We start from the raw sequence: 20,020 nt of genomic DNA, 5'->3' as shown, positions 1-20,020 counted from the left end.
AAAGAGAGTCATAAGATATTTCCTCAAAATGAGGCACTCATGCTTGTCAGCCCTCAGGGTTCATTGTGGTAGAATACAAAGGACATTGATTAATCCTTGGGCTCTTTGCTCAAGACAACTGAACAATGAGGTTATGTCAGGCTAAAGCTCTGTGAGAGCCACAGCATTGCACCAATTAGGAGGTTGAAGGCACTCATCAGAAGGAACATCACGTTCACCAACCTACTGTTCAGCAACCCAGACAGGGCTTGTTTAGCAACTGTTTTCGATGGAACTGAGTTATGTGAAGTCATTTTTAACTGATTTTAGGTGTCTTTATGTTACTGAGGCCATTCAATACCAATTCAGTTTATTCCATCCCATTTTTGTGGAGTCTGATAGAAGTTATGTTTACAAACTGATGGAAGCCTTCCAACATTCAATGCTCCCTCATTCAATCATTGCAAATGCTCATGCTAGTACGCGCGTGCGCGCGCGCTATCAAAAAAATGCTATTCTTTGGACAGAATTGGAACATGGTGTGAATCTAAGGTGTTCTAAGCCCTCACGCTGCATTCTTGTAGCTGCAGTTCAAATGACATTTATTCAAATGACTGTTGATGAAAAGTAAACATATATTTACAAATGTGATCATTTACCTACAATGGAGTTTTGCCCATTTCATCTCTGCCTCAAAAGACTTTCTTTTTCCCTTCCTACCCCGACATTTAGGTGAGGTCTGAAAGTCTGCACTGAGGGTAGAGCAATCCTGCCATAATACTGGAATTTGTTGACTTTTGAGCAGGCAACCCTCATGGCATTGTTAACTAGAGGAATCAGACATACTCAATGCATCTGCAGGCTCACCATCTTTGGTTTAAACATCCACAGGATTGTGGGTCACAGGTAAGGTAGAGGCAAGGGGGCATCAGGTACTTCTGGAGTGTGCTCAGAGGAGACTTCTACAGGACCTATTTGTAGATCCACCTCTGATTGGGTACCGACCAGAATCTCTCTCTCTCCCCCTCTCTCTTTGTAAGGAAGGAGCATCTGGAGTGAAGTCAAGCCCTCATCCTTCTGTCACCTTTCTCTTCGGAGGAGACCAAGCTCAGCATCTAAACCTAGCAATATAACTCAAGACCCTCACACCTGGAACCATTCTGATATAGTTTTTTTTCTGCAACTTCTCTAATGTTTCCCATTCATTCTAAAATGCAGAATTCAGAATTGGACACAAATATCCAGTTGAAACCTGGACAGGGTTTTTGTGGTGATTCATCATAACTTCCTTTCTTCTGTGCTCTATTTCAACCTTGTTCAGTGACCTGTAACTATTCTACACATAAAGCCCCAGGTTAGGGTTTGGTGCCTCTGTTCTTGAAAACCTTTTAGAATTGCTGCTTTGTTGTATGTTGCATCAAGCCAGTCTTCCTATTTTCACACTTGAGTCTTACCTGTCACATCCATATCCCCTCCATCATGTCCTTGTCTTCTTGAGATTCGTGTCCTCAATTGTTTGATAACAGATGTCCTTAACCTGTAATATGTGAGAGTCTGATAAATGCAATTGTTCTTTGTCTTCAACTAACCTCATCCTCGTTTATAATACTTGCAAGGTATTTGTAATCTGCAAATTTTGAAATGTCATACAATGTCAGAACAAGGTTATAGGCATGCTAGAAGAATACAGAATGAAGAATGAGTGGGCAGGTGCAAAAGCTAAGGTGACTACCTGAAGAGTTTCATCCTTTGACATAAAAATATACAAATCTTCCTCACCTCTGGCATCAAAAGTCAGAAGGTGAAGTGGAAACTAACACTAATCTTTTACTTAACTCTGGATTTATTTATAGAAGCAATATTTCAAATGTTTATCGCCTCCTTTAGCAAAACCCTGGGTCCTAAAAGCTCCTCTTTATACTCTTTTGAAAAGAACAAAAGACAAATAGACATCACCTTAAAGTGGCAGGCCATTGGAATAAAAACGAACAAAGTAATTTTACCAAATTAAAATAAGTAACAATGTGAAGCCTCTCTTTATGTGTGCTCAAAGTACTTAATCAACTCATGCCCTTCACATGTCCATTCTTTCCTTAATAAAATAAGTAAAATAAAATACAATAAATTTACAGAGCTTGGTCCTAATTCCATGTAAGTGTATGGTTATTGAATGATTTACAATCTTGCCCTTGATATCAAAGTCGTGGGAACAGATTGAAGAGACCAAAGAAGACAAATACATAGAAGGAAGATGCTGCACTAAAACGGGCAGAGCTCTTCCATTATTCTACTCTGTCTCATAAAAACCAAATAACAAACCATTTCAAACTTACTATATTAAAGCTGATTTGGTCTTCTCTTTACATTAAAGCAAGGAATATAACCTACCTAACTAACATTAGGAAAACATTACACGTGCCGGAAACCAAACTTTATTTTTGTGAATTTTTAAAGTAACAGAGTTTTTTGTTTTTTAATCATTTACAAAATTACTGCCAGAAAAGTGCTGACAATTATAATAGAGAGCTCTTTAAAATATAGTGTCACCAAAAATATATTGCATTGTTTTTAAAAACAATCTATTGTAGCCTATAACAGAATAAGTTTAACACATAACCAGGGAAATAACAATTTGTAGAAGTGGAATTGCATGCCACTAACTGCTGAAGGTCACTTTCTTACAAAGACTGTACAATTGACTCTTTCTACTACTTTCACCTATAATACAAAATCAATTAATTAATTATGTTCATGTTTTGTTCATGAAATAAGTAGATACACTCAGCAAGTCGTAAGTTCATGGAATGCCCTGCCAGTAGCAGTGGTGGACTCTCCCTCTTTATGGGCATTTAAGCGGGCATTGGATAGGTATATGGAGGATAGTGGGTTAGTATAGGTTAGGTGGGCTTGGATCGGCGCAACATCGAGGGCCAAAGGGCCTGTACTGCGCTGTATTCTTCTATGTTCTATGTTCTAATTAAACATTCAATAAGGCAAACAAAATGGCAAAAACTTGATATTTTGCAACCCAGTTACATTTTCTAATCAGAAAATGAATTTGAAATTAACAACTTGCATTTATAAAGAAAACAAGGAAAAGATTTGCATTTATACAATACGTTTACATACCCACTGGACTTTTCAAACAATGTATATTCACTTCTGAATAGTAGTCATTTATAATATTGAAAATGCAACAGCTAATTTGCGCCCGGACTCCCACAAAGGGCAATGTGATGTTGATCATGTGGTGTTGATTGAGGCATTCACTTCTTTGGCCATGGATCTATTTGTTGCTCTTCTTTGAATAGTGCCATAGCATCACCTGAGAGGTCAGATGGGCTTTTGGTTTAATGTCTCATCTAAAACAGAACACCATTAACTGTGCAGTACTCCTTTGACCCTGCACAAGAGCATCAGAGCTGATTTTTGCAAACAAGTCCTGAAGTGGGATGTGAACCCAGAACCTGTGACTTGAGGAGAATGTTGCCAACTGGTAAACCAGCTGATGCATATAAGCATTTACATAGCATCCTTAATTATGCATGTTAAGGTGCTTCACAGATCCTTCAAAGTTTACTTCACCAGGAGGGCATTGAAAGGGCTGTCAAATCATCAGTTATCCCGCTTTCTCATCCCCATTCTGTTATATTCAGAGAACAAAAAAAATAAATTCAGTTGCCAGGAGATGCTGTAAATCCTAGGAATAAACAAGAATAACATAATTGGAGTATTCAACATGCACCAAGACCTAATGTCTGTGGTGACTTGATTGTACATAAGGCTTTGAATGACAGGACCCTTGCATTTGCAACTGATTTTAATAGCAATCTGGAATAAAACACCAACCTAATGGTGACAAAGCCAATTATCATAAAACATCCACCTGGTTCACTAATGTCCTTCCTGGAAGGAAATCTGTCATTCTTACCCAGTCTGGCCTACACATGACCGCAGCAATGTATTTAACTCTCAACCCTCCCCCGGGCAATTAGTGATGGCAATACGTGCCAACCTGGCCAGCAATGCCCATTACCCATGAATGAACTTTTTGAAACACTTGCAAATGAACAGAGGACAGTGGACATCTTCCTTCTCACTGATGGCATCAACTTGAGTACTTTAACACAATGAAATAGACTGTGGACTCCTGACAACTATGAAAAACTGTCTGTGCTAAATTGCAAGGCAGTACAACTGTACTGTAACACTGGTAACTCTGGCTGAAGGGCAAATTGCAAAAGAGCAAAGCAAGGCTGCTGTGAAGATCAGATAGGCATAGAGTGAGTGACTACTAGAAGAGCAGGCAAACAGATGAGGAATGCAATCAAGTGGAGGCCATGAATGGGTGTGTATCCCTGAATGCAAAGTGTCCTGGCTGCATCATTATAATGATAGATGTAGATGTAGCATCTAGTAGGTGGATCAAATATGTGCCATGAGGGTTTTTAGAAGCCTGCACACGTTGCATGTCAACATATGTGGACATCGTGGGGTGCACATGGCTGGTACCCATGGAGCATGCTCGAGATGTTGGTGCCCAGTGTCCAACATGGAGGCCCTTTAGAGCAAGCTGTGAGCCAAAGTTGCCACTCTGACTTCTGTGTTGAGAACTCTCAGTGTCCAGTTTGTTCACAATGGGTGGTATATTAGAAAGTTGCACATTAATGAGGCAAGTAGTGCACTCGCTAAATTCATTAACAAGTTATAATTCCTCTAATAGACAACTCACCATTCCCATATTGGAACTCACCTTGATACCTAAAACTTTAGTAAAAGATATAGCAAATCGTTCACAACAGCAAGGTAGACCTGCCCAAATGTCTTGAGAGACTCTGGTACATTTCTCACCAAAGCCTACATCATTCAAGACCCTGTATGATTCCATCCCTGTTACCTCACAGTTATTATTGTTGAACATCACTTGCAAAGGCAGTTATTAATGTTGGAGTTTCAAACATTTGAATTATACAAAGCTTTGACAAAGGGTCAGTTAGACTCAAAACATCAGCTCTTTTCTCTCCTCACAGATGTTGCCAGACCTGCTGAGATTTTCCAGCACTTTCTCTTTTGGTTTCAGGCCATTCCAGATATAGCTCAGGAAACCTACTCCCGGAAAGGTAATTGGGATAGAATTGTAAAAACAATTAGACTTGTGCCATGAGGACTGCAAAGAGGATTCTTTTCTTGTGGAATCTAAATCCCATCTGTATTTTTTATGGGACTTTTTTTTGATGAAGGATTCAGACTTAAGAATATTAAGACTGTGATGTCAGATTAGCCTTTCATGTCTACCCTGAGGACTTCTCAATTTCTAAATTTATGAACAAGACATGGAAAATTCAGCCATCCATAAAATCTATAGCTTTGACTCAAGACTTTAATCCAATTCTGCAGGAATTCATCCTCCTTCAATTGAGCTTTAAGTTGCTCAGTTGAAAACAATGTTCCTTAACATTTCAGTGTTTTAGCTTTGAGAGCATAGCCAAAATCATATGAGTTTCGGCTTCTAAAGGGAAAGGGTCTTTTGATTTAATTTGTGATGGAAATTATTTTCATAGAAAACACAACAATTGAAAGAGACTAATCTTCATCTCAGAAATTGTTCTATTAAAAAAAATATAAAAACAATTATTGTAGGGCATATTTGAAACTCCTGTTACTTGTTTTCCCAGATGCATAAGTCAAGAAATTTCACTCAGGCAAACTCCCAAAGATGGACTTGGCGCAATGTCAGGAAACAGACAGACCCTGCAAATTATCATCATAATGCCAAGCTTTTGGCATTAGTGTGCTAGACATTGGGAATTTGGTGTGGACAAGTAGAATTAGTGTCCTCAAAAGGGTAACTACACAAAAAATGTTTTTGGCAACATAACTTATTTCTTTGGAATATCAATCTGGTCTATTGAATAGCCCAAAGCATTTAGGGTCAGACATAGAACTATGCAAGTGTTTTTTTCAGGAAGTCTATCAATGGAGGGAGGTTTTGTTGGGCATAAGGAAACAACCCCTCAAGGGGAGTAACACAGCTATGGTGGCAAGAGTCAGATAGCCAGGGTAATGACAGCCAAACTTGACCATTGAATGAACCACAACTTAGAGATAAAAATGTTTAATTACTTTATTAGGGTCTACCAAGATAAGAAATTGCCACACCATTCAACAATTCATGGTACCAAGCATATGTATTGTTTATAATATTTTGCCAATTCCAAATCAAGGGAGACAGTCTTCAGTTAGGAGGCTCCAATACATCAGGAGCAGTCTCCAATACCTGTCCAGGGGCTTGGTTCCTCTCCTCATATAGGGAGGAAGCAGTCAAATGCAGGCCACCATTCCACTTGACTCTGTCGGCTTTACTGTAGGCTGATTTCCTCTGCAATAAGTATCATAGAATTCCTATGGTGTGGAAACAGGCTATTCAGCCAATCAAGTCCACACCAATCCTTCAAAGAACATCCCACCCAGATCCACCCCACTGCATTATCCCTGCGTATCCCATGGCTAATCCACTTCGCCTGCACATCCCTGGATGGAATGGACAATTTAACACGTCTAATCTATCTAACCTGAACACTTTTGAACTGTGGGAGGAAACCAGAGCACCTGGAGGAAACCCACACAGACACAGGGAGAATGTGCAAACCCCACAGAGATGGCCACCCAGGGCTAGGATCAAACCCAGATCCCTGGTGCTTTGAGGGAGCAGTGCTAACCATTGGGCCTCTGTGCCTCCCCATCCCTCTGTAGACTTTGAATGTCCACTGCACACTTTGCTCTACCACTCATTTTAATGTCACCTATGAACTTTAAAACACTACATTTGGTCCCCAACTCTAAATCACTTGCGTAAATAGTGAACAATTGCGGTCCTAACACTGATCCCTGAGGCACACCAGTGGCCACTGATCACCAACTAGAAAAACACCCATTTATCCCCACTCTTTGCTTTCTGTTAGTTAGCTAATCTTCTATCCATGATAATGCATTATCTGTAACACCACACACCTTTTTCTTATGCAGCAAGCTTTTATGTGGTACCTTGTTGAATGCCTTCTGGAAATCCACTGGTTCCCTGTTGTTCATTGTGCTCATAATGTCCTCAAATAATACCAGTAAATTAGTCAAACATGACCTGCCTTTCATGAACCCATGCTGTGTCTGCCTGATGGGATCATTTCTATCTGGATGTTCTCGAAGGTAGAACACAAAGGGTGGCAGTGGAGGGTTGCCTTTCAGACTGTGGGCCTGTGACCAGTAGTATGCCACAAGGATCGGCGCTGGGTGCACTGCTTTTCATGATTTATGTAAATGATTTGGGTGTGAACATAAGAGGTATAGTTAGCATAAGAGGTATAAGTTTGCAGTTGATACCAACATTGGAGATGTAGTGCACAGTGAAGAAGGTTACCTCGGGTACAACGGGATCATGATCAAATGAGCCAATGGGCCGAGGAGTGACAGATGGAGTTAATTTAGATAAATGTGAGGTGCTGCATTTTGGAAAGGCAAATCAGGGCAGGACTTATACACTTAATCGTAAGGTCCTCGTGTGAATTGCTGAACAAAGAGATCTGGGAGTGCAGGTTCATAGTTCCTTGAAAGTGGAGTCACAGATAGACAGGATAGTGAAGGATTTGGTGTGCTTTCCTTTATTGGTCAGAGCATCGATTATAGGAGTTGGGAGGTCATGTTGCAGCTATACAGGACAATTGTAAGACTTTGGAATATTGTGTACAATTCTGGTCTCCCTCCTTTGGGAAGGATGTTGTGAAACTTGAAAGAATTCAAAAAAGATTTACAAGGATGTTGCCAAGTTTGGAGAGTCTGAGCTGTAGGAAGAGGCTGAATATGCTGGGGCTGGGAGGTTTATAAAATGATGAGGGGCATGGATAGGGTGTATAGACAAGGTCTTTTCCCAGGGGTGGGGAATCCAGAACTAGAGGACATTGGTTTAGGGTGAGAGGGGAAAAACTTCAAAGGGACCTAACAGGCAACTTTTTCATGCAGAGTGTGGTCAATGCATGGAATGAGCTGCCAGAGGAAATGGTGGAGGCTGGTACAATTCCAACATTCAAAATACATCTGTATGGGTATGTGAATAGGAAGGATTTAGAAGGATTTGGACCAAGTGCTGGCAAATGGGACTAGATTAGTTTAGGATATCCGCTTGGCAAGGATGAGTTGGACCAAAGGATCTGTTTCTGTGCGAGACATCTCTATGACTCTACGTCCCACTATTTCTTGCTTGATTACATATTCAAGCATTTTCTCCACTGCAGAAGTTAAGCTAACAGGCCTATAGTTACCCATCTTTTGTCTACTTCCTTTCGCAAACAGTGGAGTCACATTTGCTGCTCTCCAGTCTATGTTGCAGAGAAGATTAAATAATGTTCGCAAAAACATATAGATATACATGTCAGGAAAGGATTAGCTAACTGGGTCTATTTTCCCTTGAAGAAAGGTTGAGGGGTGACCTAAAAGAGGCATTTGGAACTTAAAATGATGATTGTAGTGTGGATAGACAGAGATTATTTCCTATTACAGGACAATATAATGATTAGAGGCCTTGGAAAAAGTGAGCACTGCAGATGCTGGAGATCAGAATCGAGAGTGTGGTGCTGGAAAAACACAGCAGGTCAGGCAGCATCCGAGGAGTTGGAGAATTGACGTTTCGGGCATAAGCCCTTCCAGAATCAGACTCTTGACTATGAATAGAGGTCACCGATATAAGAAATCCAATATTAAATTCAGAAGAGACATTTTTACCCAAAGAGTACTCAGAATGTGGAATTTAGTGCCACAAGCAGGAGTCTAAGAGAATAGTATAGATGCAGTTAAGGGGGAACTAGACAAGCATGTGCAGGAGAAGGGAATACAGAATGATAGCTGTTGGTGAGAGAACCTGGGAGGAGTTTCATGTGGAGAATAAACATTAGCATGGTTGGGTCCAATTGCCTACTTCTGTACTGTCTTTGCAATCATATGTATGTATATCATTGTAACATGGAAGATAAAGGCAGGATATATAGCTGCTCTGAAACTTACTAATCAAATACCTCCCATGATCTCCAATATTTGAATCACAGTAATTTTGCTCTTGCACAATAGGATCTGCTTACCTCATTATGGAAAATATCAAGAGACACTTTGGACATACTGAACATAAACAAAACTACCATGTGAACAGTGATGGGAAGAGAAATGAAAGGGTTTAATTTCAAAAAGTTGCCATGGCTTTATTTTTAACTTGTTATCTCCTTTCTCACTAAACTGGCCTACAATATTGAAAAGAAAGACTAATACAAGTATCTTATCATGTCCTTAATGCACCTCATATATGTGTAATCATGCAGGATTATTTACTGCGGCGAGGCAAAAGCCCTATGAGTATAGAACTACTTCTGGAAGTAACTCTGCAATATAATGGGGAACCAGCAAACAATTCTGCTCCATAGTTCATAAATGGAAATCATATTTTTGCACAATTAGAATTACGCTGCCACATTACTCCCCCTTCCATAACCCACCTATCTATTGTAAACTTCTGCCCTGCTGATAGACATATTTAACATCAACTATGATGAAACTTCACGCCCAACATTTCTACTGGAGATGACAATTAAAACATAAGAATGCTTGCACCAATTGTACCTCAGAAATAGAAACATCCATACCTTGGAGCTCATGCTCTGCTGGGAACATTTCAAGTTGCTAACTCAAAAGTTCGTTTGCACACTTCAAAGGAAGAAAGAGAATCGTATTAGGATGTTAATTATTTTTCCTAATTTCCTCTGCACACCACCACCAACAGGAGCCATGAGAAAATGCTTTCCTCATTGCCCTGTCATTGTGAGAAATGCTTGCCCTTCAATTTGAACTCAGGTCCTTCCTTCCAAATCATTCACAAGTTCCCATGGATCAGAGTAAAGAGAAACAGTAAACACCAATTCCCAGCCCTCAAACTAACCAAAAAAAATCAATTCACACACAGCCCAACTGTAGAAATGTAGGCTAAAGCAAACAAAGGGGGTCGCAAGAGATAGAAACCTGCAGCTGGTATAACAAAGAAGAAGATTAGTACAATATAAAGTACGTAACTTCTCCGCGCACAAGCTGGGGGGTCAAAAATCATGAACATACACTCCATTAATTAACATGAACATTCCTGATAGAGCACATTTACTGATCTAATCAAAGCAATGGAATATTTGATCCTTGTCAACTATTCAAAGAGGCACCTTTAAAAACCATGATTGTGATTCCAACACTGGAAGCTCTCAGAAGTAGGTTTTCAAAAGAGTAATTAATTTAGAAAACCAACTTCGATAAGTATTTCTAAAAACTTATAATGTTGGTATTGCTGTTGCTAGATCTCTTTCAATTGTACCAATTGAATAAAACTTCACCAGTTATGAAGTTTCACTCAAGCCATCCCAAGTGCTGATTAGAAGCACTCCTCACCAATAACTGGGCACTTAATTTTAAAATGACTGCTTGAAATGTTATATTCAACATACTTTCTACTTCAGGTGCATCATTACTTTTTCTAATATTTTTCAGTGTGTTCCTGTGAGTCTATGAGTGACTGGATGAATAAGTAGGTTTGTGAGTGGGTGAGATAAATGGATAAGGGTTTAGCATGCACGTGTAAAGGGGTGAGACGAGTGAAGTAGTTGGATAGGATGGCAGGTGCACAGGTAATAATGTCAGCTCAGGTTGTCAAGGGGACTGCTGGGGTAGGGGGGAGGGGAAGAGCTGGGTGGAGGTTTGGTGCTGGTGGGTACTCATAGGATCAGGGGAGCCTAGGTGGTCAGGTTAGGAGTTGAGGAGGGAGTTCAGTGATAAGAGGATGCCTTCCATTTCCTGGGTAACTACCCAGATAAGTAACTCAGGACTGTTTGAAGTCACTGAATCTAACTCAGAGCCAAATAACTTCTCAGCCGCTCCAAGGGAGCACAGGAATTACCCATTATAGCTTCCCAGGTGTCTCCCACCAAGTCTATATGGTCGTAATTTGGAGTGTGCGCGATGTTCAAATATCTATAAACCAGAAAATCAGTGCTAATGTTAATATTGATTTTCTATGATGCTCCTATAATGATACATAAAAGCTACGCAGATAGAATTCAGGAAATGATCCAAGTCCACCCAAAAAAAATTAGCAAGTGGAAACTGAAGCAAAATTTAGCTTTGGACATAGGCCAATGTTGTAATGAAGGAATATGTCAGTGATTTTGTCTCAGGTTCCTTACACATGAAAGAATGCTATGGATTCTTAATTGTGAACAGTATGAAATTAATCCCTTAGTTTGCATATCAAACATTTTCTTGAAGTAATTATTAAAAGCCATCTGGTATCTTCCAATCAATGTTACATATTCCTCTGACCTTTTCTCACTACGTTATACTTTCAGGAAAGATGCAGACAAAGACAATTGAAATAAATATCTTCTTAATTACTGAACAGGACAGATTTCAGTCTCCGGTCGGAAACCAATCTCAGAACATTTCGGTTTTCCAGGCATTTCCTTTGAATCACCAACTAGTGCAAAAAAAGCAGCTTTTGGAAGAAGGTTGAGGTGTTTTTGTGATTGTCAGACAAATAGAATTCATTGTATAATTACAATAATAGTTGATTGTGACATATAAGTATACAGTATATATTATGTATATATATATAGACTTAGTTCACAAATGTGAAAACTGCAAACTTCTCTGGCATGTATTCCGATATAATGCTTGGAAAAATATGGTGGATTGTATCTGAGAGAAGTCTTTTTTTAAAAAAAAAAGCCTGGAAACTTGCAACTCCATCAATTGCTAATTCTGACACTTTAAGAGCTGATCATTCCCCAATGGCCTAGGATCTGGTTTACAGCCTAACTGTTGATTTAAAATCAGAATTAAACTGTTTTGCTACAATAAAAGGAAGTTTATTTCTGGATTCAATTGGAGGCTTTTATTTTTTGGCCCTGGGATAGATTTTTCCCACTGAAATCTAAAGCGAGTGGCAGCAAATATTGCTCCAGAGTTCACAGGTGGAGTAATTTGCCGCCATCAGACTTCGACTATTTTTCCAGGTCCTCAGAGGTATAAGTACAGTTTCCAAACATCAACGAGAAAGAAAATACTGGAAAGACTCAGGTGGTCATTCAATCAGGGACATGCTTTTAATTGAGTAACCAGCTGTGCATTTCTAGTATTTTCTATTTATTTCACCTTTTCAACATTTCTGCTTTCCTATTTTGTTACCAAATCAAAGCACCATATTGTTACACAGATGTGAGGTGTGTTGAAATTTTTTTTGTAATATAACAGTGTTGTTTTATCAAGAAAGAAATGTATCCAGACCAGTATCATTTAATGGCTACTATTATGAAAGTGCAGCGTGTCCTGATTCAACATTGTTTTACCTTGGAAATGAATTTGTATAAAATAATATGCTAACATAAAATGCAGAATCTGAAATGTATTGTTTGCTAAATGTAAATGCATAGAAACCTCAAGTTATCTTTCAAATTTGACTTGATTGGAAATGTAATTATATTACAGTGGTAATACTTACACTCGAGAAAAGAAACACACAGTTTTACAGTTCTCAATGAACTCAGATAACCATGATTGCTATTTTATCATTTCAACAAAAAGAGTTGCATAACTGATGTTTATTGCTGTCGTGTTGTAATATCCTTTGTAGATTAACTTATTCAAGAGAATCATTTTGAAACTATTGTCTGTCTTACTATCAAAATGTTTACATTTACAAGTTTCACTATCTATATATAGTGACTTGGAAATCATTAGGTGCACGCTTAATATCTCTTGTGACACTAACTCACATTATACTCACATTATTCATTTCAACCAAAAGCACATAAAAGTATGCCTTTAAATTTCTATCACATTTAATAAAATATAATAAATTACACAGCATCTAAGCACACTGTTCCTTTACTCCTAATTCCAGAATCCTGGGAGAGGTAAAAATTGATAGAGAAAATAGAACAGATTCAAAACAACACTGAAAAATTAAACTTTGACCTCCTCAGGTGAGGTAAAACAATCTAATAGAATGCACAGATCAAGTGTTATCTATAACACCTGAATGATCTTATCCATGTCTCAGTAGAATAATAATCTATAGTGTGGATACATTGCAAACATTTGTATTTGTAAATTTGAAAGATTCCATTGGAGGAGATAGTGATTGAGTTCAAAAGGACATAAGCAGGCTGGTGAAATGGGTGAACTTATGGCAGATAAAATTCAATGCAGAGATCTGTGAAGCGATACACTGTGGTAAGAAGAATAAGGAAAGGCAAAACAGATAAAAAGGATCCAATCCTAAACTGGGTTCAGGAGCAGAGGGATTTAGTAGTATATGTACATAAATTTTGGAGCTGATGGAACAGATCAAGAAACTTGTTAAAATGCATATGGGATCCTGGACTTTATAAACAGGTGCATAAAAGGTTATGATGAACATTTATAAATCACTGATTCAACTTCAACTGGAGTATTGTGCTCTATTCTGTGTATGGATGAGATTGCTCTCTTTCGTGAAAGTTGAGAGGTGTTTCAATGGAGGTGTTCAAAATCATGACAGATCAAGTTAGAGAGAAACTGGTCCCACTGGTGTAGCAGTAAATGGATACAGATCTCTGGTGACTGGAAAATAACCAATGGTGAAATAAGAAAACACCTTTTTTATGCAGTGAGTGGTTAGAATCAGGAATGTGCTGCACAAGAGACTGGTGAAAGCATATTAAATTACAGATTTCAATTGGTTATGCTGCTGAATACAAAGTATTGCAGGGCAGATGGGGATTCATGAAATTACACTTGCAAAATTCCAGGACAAAACTGACAGGTCAATTGGTCTCCTTAGGTGCAGTATCCATTTGGTGGTCCTAAATTCTAGATCCTATTAAAATGAAGTCAGATATCACAGGTTGTCAGATATTAACATATAAATTCTACAATGTTTAGCCGGTAACTTCGAAACATCTCTGCTTCACAACACCTGAGGCATAAGCATTCGGCTACTCCCTCTCCTTAATTAGGATATCATACTGCAGAAATTCAATCCTCTCATCTTTGTTGGGCTCAAATGCAATCCCCTGTGTATGCAGCTCTTCAAAGTACAGTTCAAATAAAGTTTGAAATACAGAAGGCACTGCTTGCATTTAAATAAGTTATTGGATCCAACCGTTTCTAACTTTACAAAAAAGCAGCTGTTTTGACAGTCAGAAACTGACATTTTAAATATTTTTCTTTCAGACTCTCATTATCAAAGGTTCAGTTGCAAGATATATGAAGTCACAATAAAAACTGGACTTCCTGATCATCTCACAGACTGGATATATAAAGGCACATGTGGTTATGCATCAGATGACTCCAATTCAGAAAAAGAATAGCAAAGGCTGTTTGGCAAAATGGATCAACATTTGCTCTGCTCTGGAGTCACATGCAATAATTGAGCAACATTACTTTCATAATGTGAGTTCCATGTGGAATTCAGTATTCCATAAGCTTTTTGTTTCTTTTTTTTTTGGCTTTTACAGCAGTCAATCTAATGGGTTTTCATGTTATCAGAAAGCTGCACCAGTGTTTGGAAATGTGATTTCAAAATAATCAACATACATGATTGAACTCTAACTTTAATTTTCTCATATTTGCAATCAAAAGCTGTCATTTTCAAGTTACAAATTCAGTTCGTATTCTAACGAAATTCACAATTGTATAATGGGAAATATTTTTAATTTTAAAATATCAAATAGAATTTATTAAAAAGTGATGGTTACATATGAAATCATGGTATAGATTATCAAGTTCAATATTTTCTTCCAATTGATAAAGTTAGGCAATCCCTTTCACCAATCTGTAGATCCAGTGATGAAAATAAAAATCTGATCTACTGTTATAATGTTATGGACGAATTTTGCGTACACTGGTGAAGATTTCTTTTAGCTTCCTTGAATCAATTTCTGGCAAAACATTGGTTACTGAAACATGGGTCCCAATTTTCTCCAAAACATGTGTCTTCAGTTCAAAATCAAAAGTACATATGCTTTAGAAGTAACATTCCCAATTCCTATAAATGAAGTCGTTTATGTCCCAATGATAACAAGATACTGGCACTAACCATCCAAATTCAAAAATAATTTCCAACCCTCATAATCATTGTTAGGAATTAATTATAAGAAATCTAAAATGAAACTAAAATGGATGAGATTTTAAAGCAGTTGTTTGTTGTAAAATTCGGAATGACAATTGTCTATTGGGGATCCAAGGAGCGAAAATCATCATGGTCACTGGGGCAAAAGGATCACGAACGGCAATCCCCATCAGCCAATGTGAAATGTTATTGCTTGCAGTGATACTGAACATCAGATGATGTGTTAACTTAGAAACCAATCAGTTCTTGCACATTTTGCATCAGTACCTAACACCCGGTTCTCCTTCACAACGTCGAGTACGGGTAAATTAAACGTAAGTGCTGCAATTCTCGAATAAGTCATGAAAATTTCAATGGAAGTCGTGACACAGGTCGCAGCTCCATTGCGTTTATTTTAAGACTTTATTTTCTTCTGAAATCTAAACAGTACAACCAACAGTGGTCAGTCTGCTACCTCTTCGACAAAGATGGTTTTCGTCTCTGGCCTATAGATCCTTGACTGATTGGCAGTTCAAGACGATGTTCACCCAGGATGGGAGCTGATGCATTGAAGGACAGACCAATATTGCCAGCAGCGAGAATTGCAGCCCAGAAAACACGCCTGAATAAGGAGGTAGCAAGTCCCCTCAAACTCTTGCTAGTCTTTCTGTTTTTTTTTAATTTAATGGTCATGCCTTTTGAACCAGTTACAATTCCCACCTTTCCACCTGCCTCACATGGGGGTGTGGTCAGGATCCTCACCTGTAGAAGGCATGATTCAATTTCTCTCTTGCTTTTATTCGTTCTCCCAAATACATTGCCAAATAATAGCCAACGTAAGGTTAAATTCCTGACAATGATACAATAAAGTAGACACACACAATGCACGGCAGGCTTAAGATTCTTATTCCCCTTTCTGTTCCTAATTATTCGATTTTATAGGGGTCCATTCTTTTATTTAGAAATCCAAGACCAGTCAATGTAACTTTCTTCTCAGGTTTGGTTTTGGCGGGACTTTCTGGTCAGGTTTGAAATTTCCAGGCCTGATTTATGATTCAAACGCAAACCAAGGAACGCGTTTGAAAGCACCTGGCAGCTTCTATTGCACACTTTGTTGTCCTGGTTTGTAAGGGATCTATGTCTTTCTTTTTAGCTTGTTCGAAATGTTGTTAGATCCTGGCGAGGAGTTTAACATTGGATAATGGTGGAGGAGAGAAATGTGCAGCTGTCTCGGTCGCTTAGTTAAAGTCCGCTGTGCATCTCACGCTAAGTGGAAATGATCGCCACTCATCGATGAGAGGTAGGTTTCAGTACAAACCGCACAATTGCACAGTGGGGTGAAATTTCCAAACTCTGCTCTGAATATGTTAGTTCTGCTTTGCTCGTCACTTGCAAGTTTCTCAACTTTGCGTCGGCAATGATTTTCAGTCTGGGGCCCCCGAGATCGTAAAATGAAACGACAGACGTCAAAAGTAGAGCACATTTTATTGAGATATTTTATTTTGCCCTCTGCTTTATGTGCCCTCTGCTTCCCCTACATTTGCAGTGGCTTCGTGGTCGCTGCAGGACAGCACTGAACCTCACTAACACGTTATATTGAAGTGGGAAACAAAGACATAAAATGCCAATGGAAGAGTAAAATGTATCCAGTTCCGGGGATGTTGAATACCAACAGTTCGTCCGTTCTTTGTACATATAGAATATGAAAAATAATAAATTCTGTTATCAAATGACATAAAATAACTCACTATCCCCCACACATACACACCCGTGTTTTCGAAGATTTTATTTAATCGTTGACCCCAGTCCCATTGGCCAAAGAGATCAGGGAGGAAGAGGGAGTCACTGTTTCAGTTTACACATTCATTCATGGCGCAACAAATGAAGATTATGAATAAACAGCAAAACAAAATGTAAATAAACTTGCGGCTCAGGGGCACCGAAATAATAACGAAAATGGTTTGTATGTATTTTGAAAAGTCCCTGTTTCGTTTTAAGCTGGTGTTGGCATATAGTATTTCAGGCTCATTTCAGCAGGAGCGCTGACAAACGTAAATAAACGATGTTACAAGCAGCAAAGGACAGAATTTCCCCTGCAAAACACAGGACGCGTGCTTTGAAATGAATTCGCCCTGAAACATCTGAAAACGATTACAATTTAGAAGCCTTCAATTAGCTCAGGTACCTGCAGCCACACGCGCTGCCCATATTACACTCAGCAATTATATTTCCACAACTTTAGAAAGCTAAATAAATAACCAGACGACATCCCAGATTGGGGATAGCTTCACGAAAACGACTTTGAGTGAAGTCTGATAAAACGTCATTAGAGTATTTTAAAGTGGGTGAACCATATTCAAATACTGGAAATCTGAATTCGTATTTTGTTGGCATTAATTATGCCATGGAATGTAGTCCGGTTAACATGACAGAGGGGGACCGGTATCATTCTCCGGCTCACACCGTCTCTCATTTTGTCCCCACACGTGTTCCGGGGACTCGGCGGGGCGTTCAAATGACTGTATTGACCAGGAAGGCTGACAGCAAATCACCCAAACATTTTGAGGGGATGAGCCTGTAGCATTCGTAGCCAGCACTCAGTTAAAACAAATCAAAACTTGGGCGGCGTGAAGTGCCACCAACTGTAACGAGTGCCCTTTCTCTCTGAACGGTAAAGGGTTTTTTTTTCCCTGACATTACTTTATTGATGATAAGGTCGGAAGATATAAATAAAACAAAGTCCAGAGACGTACAGTTCGCGCTCTGCTTATTCTGCGCTTTTTCTTCCCTGTGTGTGATTCCACGGTGTGGATATGAAAAAGTAAACACTGCACATTGTTACTTTGATGGGTTGGCTTGGTTAACATTGCACCTTCCAACACACGGTAAAAACCCGGTAAGACACCGGGCATACACAGGTCTTTATTGCAATTTTATGAAGTGCCGTTACAAACTGCACTTGCAAGTCAACGCCAAAATCCCCCAATAACAAAATGTCCATCTTATTTCTGCCTGCCATGTTGCATGGTATGTCCTGCGGGGATTAAAATGAGAAATTGATTTAGTTCTAGTTGTTTTCCTAAAGGACGAATTTTCCCTATTTTAATTTCCAATGTTCTCTCTCTCTCTTATTATGTGACCTTTGGACTGACATTAAGCTGAAACCGAATTTCAGTTTGGTTCTCTCTCAGCTTAATACAATATTACTGATTGAAACTTACCTAACAACAATGCATCCATTGTGAGAGTGTTAATAGTGACTGGACACATTTCAGAGCCTACAAGGTGATACTGCCATGACGTTTAAGGTGGCTCTGTTCTGTGTGCAAGCTTTTACCTTTTTGCTTAAAACTGTTTCCCAAGTGAAGTAGCCGATTTTTTCAAACAATATTTTAATGACAGTATTTCAAGAGAACTTCTCACCTTGCTTAAAATACATTTCACTGACATAAGATAAAACTACTGTTTTGAAATTTCTGGACTAAATGTTATCCTGTCAAGAATTCAAAGTGCAGCCAAATTAAATAAAATGCTAGCATTTAATCTTGTCCTGTTATTAATTATATAATTTGTTATATTTTAAATTGACGTTCTGAAAGTTTGATTGAAGCGAGTGCCACTAAACAGAAAAAAGATGCACACTACGGAGAGGGGGCTGAAACAAAAATCTTCCCAATACATCTGCAACTTTGCAAAAGATGAAAACGTGACTGGGGAAGAAGAAGGCTGTGAACATGTCCTGAGCGACAACACACGCATAAAACTGTGTAGTGGGCAAACGATTTTAACTGAGGTTTTCGAGACTGAAAAGTCGCTCTTGACTACCTTAAGAAAAAACTTTAATCTACAATCAAAGAGTACCGAAACAAATTGGGAAGATATTCCTCCTCCTACACACAGTATGCAAGTATTGCGCAGTTTACGGCTCTGCATCAAAGCACAGGTCTAAAGTTTGTGTTGTGTCTGACTCATAAAACATACACACAAACTCGTCAAATCTCCGGCCGCTATTGAAGACAAACAGTCTGCTTCCAAGATGCCCAGTCACCAGGAAAGACCAGGCTCAGGCATGCGCACGGAGGAGCTCAGCCTCTGTCGCAATGAACAGGAGAAGACTGGACGCTTAGTTTACTGTTTGCAAATGCACTGCATTCCCTTCCCTGCTTCACGGCGTTTCTATTTTGGTCCAGTCACTATTTGCGAGAGGGCAGAAAGCTATGGGCGCTATCCCATTGCTGTGCCACCTTCTTGTCCCCACCCTTTTCATTGCATCCATCTTCAACAAACCTGACCCTTCGGGAGGAAGTCAAAAGTTGGCCTGTTGGTCAAGAACAGAGGAGTGAAAAATGATGTCCAGAATTCCTCGCCTTGCCTTTTTCCACGCCACTGCACTGTAGTCAACTCCTTCGTGATCTGTCTCGGCTGATCGCGAATTCTCTGCGCCACAAAATTCGCACACTTGGTTTCAAACGTGTGGAATGCTGCACTGTCGGTTTTTTTTAGAAAGCTAAACAGTTAGGTGAACCTTAACCTTTTCGGTATCAATCGCCAAGCAGCCGCGCATTCGGAGGCAGGACAGAATCATACCTGCAGCGCAGTGTATATTTCCAGCGATTTTTGTAAAGTTGGCGTTAAAAGTGATTGTCTGCGCAGAACATACATGCGCTGTCTATTTATGTCACATTAATATCGTTTATGTTAAATGATAGCAGAACGCCTGGAGATGGTGAACTATCTGTGTATATCAGAGGGCGTGTTGCCTGGGAATCGAGCAATGATAAACCAGCGCTTATCATTCAGTTCATGTCTTATCGCTCTCTCCTGTTAATTCAGGTTTATACTAAGAACGGGAGCGTGAATATTTTCCAACCTTGTGAG

The 20,020-nt window shown here is 39.1% G+C and overlaps 1 long non-coding RNA gene across 1 annotated transcript in view; it reads left to right on the top strand.

Annotated features, from left to right (window-relative positions):
- LOC122562207 overlaps positions 1-11,498 on the top strand; it is a 33,795-nt gene extending 22,297 nt beyond the window's left edge. Inside the window, exon 3 of the long non-coding RNA XR_006315263.1 lies at positions 11,400-11,498. This is a non-coding gene — a long non-coding RNA (uncharacterized LOC122562207). The remainder of the gene's footprint in view (positions 1-11,399) is intronic.
- The last annotated feature ends 8,522 nt before the right edge of the window (positions 11,499-20,020 follow it).

The sequence above is a fragment of the Chiloscyllium plagiosum genome, chromosome 24, assembly GCF_004010195.1.
Source record: "Chiloscyllium plagiosum isolate BGI_BamShark_2017 chromosome 24, ASM401019v2, whole genome shotgun sequence".
Lineage (NCBI taxonomy): Eukaryota > Metazoa > Chordata > Chondrichthyes > Orectolobiformes > Hemiscylliidae > Chiloscyllium > Chiloscyllium plagiosum.
Note: the sequence above shows the minus strand (reverse complement) of the source record. Positions and strands in the feature narration are given on the sequence as shown.